Source organism: Aquarana catesbeiana, linkage group LG01, assembly GCF_042186555.1.
Source record: "Aquarana catesbeiana isolate 2022-GZ linkage group LG01, ASM4218655v1, whole genome shotgun sequence".
Classification (NCBI taxonomy): Eukaryota; Metazoa; Chordata; class Amphibia; order Anura; family Ranidae; genus Aquarana; species Aquarana catesbeiana.
Genome location: NC_133324.1, coordinates 242,043,745 through 242,047,087, shown reverse-complemented (window position 1 = coordinate 242,047,087; position 3,343 = coordinate 242,043,745). Strand labels below are relative to the sequence as shown.

General features: G+C 45.1%; 1 pseudogene; it reads right to left on the bottom strand.

Annotated features, from left to right (window-relative positions):
- Positions 1-2,315: 2,315 nt before the first annotated feature.
- LOC141124391 (U2 spliceosomal RNA) lies at positions 2,316-2,494 on the bottom strand (annotated as a pseudogene).
- Between the last annotated feature and the right edge of the window lie 849 nt (positions 2,495-3,343).

The following is a 3,343-nucleotide window of genomic DNA, read 5'->3' as shown; positions in this document are numbered from 1 at the left end:
ACTAGATATGTTTTAGACATCCCCTGCAGTAGGATTTTCATTTTTGGTTAAAATGTGTTACCCTCAAAAATAAGCTTTAATGTCGGTGTTGTGATCGGTGCTGTCTCATATAGGTCTTACTAAATGTAGTCTGTTATTTCTTAAAATTAATTTGTCCGTGTAAATATTTGCGCCAGTTTCTGTAACATTACCAATACTAGCGAAAAATTAAGGTAGTAGTCACTACTGTCACTCTAGGAATGTCTGCCATAGCAATTGATTCTTTTAAAGAATTAGCACTAGTTCACAGATTGGGAACCTGGTGGCAACTAAAACCAGATCTGAGCTGGCGTATGGAGGTACCCTAATATTTAGTGTCGGGCATGTCTATACTGAGAGGTAGAGTACTCTATCGCCGGCCCCATACTGCTGTGCACTGGCAATCAAAAACCAGGCAGACCTTATGGGGAACTAGTCTTTCTGTTCCCCACCAGGCTCCTCCCGCCCCTTACTACAGAACCTCTGGCCCATGTACCTGTCAGTGTGCTTGGTGCAAGAAGGAAGGGAGTGCGCTGTGGAAGTGGTCCCCCCATACCAACCTCAGTGCCTAGGACCAATAGATTAATGTACCTATGTGTGACATGTTCACAAATTGGCCACAATCACCAATGGAATTCTAAAGGGTATCTATGAGAGAGCATATAAACAATATAGCAGCAGCGAAGGTCCCATTTAGGGGTGAACGTAATCGGAGGTGCTCACAAAACGTTCTGAACCTCCCCCTGCACACTACATCCGATCTCATCGAGCCAACACCCATAGTTTGTACATATATCAATATTTACTTCATTAACTACCAGGGCTATACGCCCGTATTCACTCTCTATCAACTGCTCTTGTATTCCCTGTTTTTACCTATCAAAGCCTATTGAAAGAATGTGACCTGCTTCACTGAACTGTATGTCAAACTCTACCTGTTAACCTGTGAAAATTTTCAATAAAATCTTTTGAAAAAAAAAAAAAAAACAATATAGCAGCCCTTGATTGTGCCCCGGCCTACGCTAACCTGTACCTGGGGGGGTGGGAGTGTGACATCTTCTCCAGTGAGGCTCTGGCTAGCCACACCAGCCATGCGCTGGTGTGGCTAAGGTACATTGATTATATATTTATTGTGTGGACTAGTACACAAAAAGCTCTGGACAGTTTTGTGGACCTTCTTAACAATAACACATATAATCTCAAATTTACCGTGAATAGTGACCCGCACAATATTTAATTTCTTGACCTTCAAATTTTTAAAGATTGTGACAACTGTTTGGCCACCACACTCTATAGCAAAGATACTGCCGGAAACACTATTCTGCATGCCTTAAGTGCACATCCTTTTTTTTTTTTTTATTAGCCAGTGGCGTGCAAAACACACCTCAAAAACTTCCACCCGGTGCCAAAAAAAGTGCACACACATAAAGAATGAAACACAAAAATGTGCAACGGGTGTTCAGAGTCCTCCACTAGGGAAAGACCTTACCCTGATCCCCCGGGGTGTTAGGCTCCAGACAGGGACTGAGGTACTTTACAATGGGTCCATCTGGCCGAAACCAGGTGGACCCCTGTTCTCTGGAAGGTCTGCCGAAACAGACCCACCCAAATACTAGGTGGGGCTCCCCCCAAGGGAGACCCCCAAAGGAGAGGGCAAACCAAGCCAGAAAGCCTATGTCCACCCCTTCCCAAGACTTTCAGAGTAGGCCTGAGGACCCACACCCTACTCGTCACACAGTGACAAACGTGTATACACTACAAACAAAAAAATACAAAAAAGTGACAAACGGGGTGAATAAAAAGAGTGGGGAGGTAGGAGAGTGAAAGTGACTATTGTGCAATACAATGGCCGGCCCTCCGGCCAGGAATAAAAATTTCCCCTGGTCCTAGCCAAAAGGCTCGGCCCAAGAGGCAGGTGTGAAAAACGTGTGTAGTGGTGAAGTGACCATGGTGCCATAAAATCAAGTGCCTAAACACAGTGACTGTACAGCACCCCTGAACTGCCACTTCAGGGTCACATTCACCACTGGCTTTTCAAAGCAATCCTGACCCACAGCCCAGACCACAGCAGCCCCCACCCCAGGCAGGAAGGCATGAAGTTCTGGAAGCTTGGTGAGAGCCTTTACCATCAGGCCTCACCGTCGTTCCGTCCCTCCTACCTAATTACATTTGGGAAATACTGGCCGCTCCCCCGGTGGGAGTAAGGGGAGCCAGTGTTCTCTCCCGAATAACTGTCCGGAGCTAGAGCTGCCCCAATCCAGGCCAGAAGGTCAGGGACCCGACCCTCCAGCCAGACCAAATGGTTCTCCTTCCCCATCAGAAGGCTCCGGGTTACCTTCATTCCAGCAGGTTTTGCATAGCAACCGCCATCCCATCTCTACTTCGCCATAGATTAGGGACGGAAGCAAGCGCACCTCCTGGAAACTGATAAGAACAGATACTACACTTGATCTTAGCCAAAAGGCCGAGAAGCCTTAAGTGCACATCCTACTACACTTATCCATAGCATCCCATATGCCCAATACATCAGATTGAGAAGAAACTGTACCCACGACAAGGATTTCAAATACCACGCAGACTTGTTGAGAGAACGACTCCTACTGTGTGGCTATTCGAAATCACTCTTACGTAAGGCATTCAATAAAGCACTCCAACAGCCTAGAAATGCATGACTTTACAAAACCAAGACCAAATCTGATCATAATGCTATGTTACAATTCATTACCCAATATTCTTATCAGCAACACCAACTTAGAGATGTTTTGGCCAAACATTGGCATATTTGTGTGACGATTCAACCCTCACCAAGTATATCTCTGCCTGCCCTGAGAGTTTTTAAACGTGCTGTTTCTTTAAGTGACAAACGCACTAACAGCCACTATGTCCCTACTCGTGGGCAGGGCACTCACAAGAAAGGGATCCACAGATGTGGTCATTGCACTTTTTTGTCCGTGGATGTCCACGGATTCCAGATTTAAACTGCCCAATGGGGAACTTTTTAATCCCCATTTCTGGGCAGATTGCAGCACTCAGGGTGTCGTTTATCTTATGACATGCAAATGTGGCGCGTTTTATGTTGGTAAGACCATCCGCCAACTACGTCAAAGAATAAATGATCACATCTATTACTCTACCAATGGCAAGATGTTGACTCCCATAAGCAGACATTTAGATCTATACCATAGATTTAACACATCGCTAGGGGAGGCGACTGGGATAAAAGAATATTGCAACAGGAAACTAAATAGATAGAATGTTTAAACGCTACGCATCCACCTGAAATTTATGAGTTACAATCTTATAAATCATTTCTGTAAAGATATAC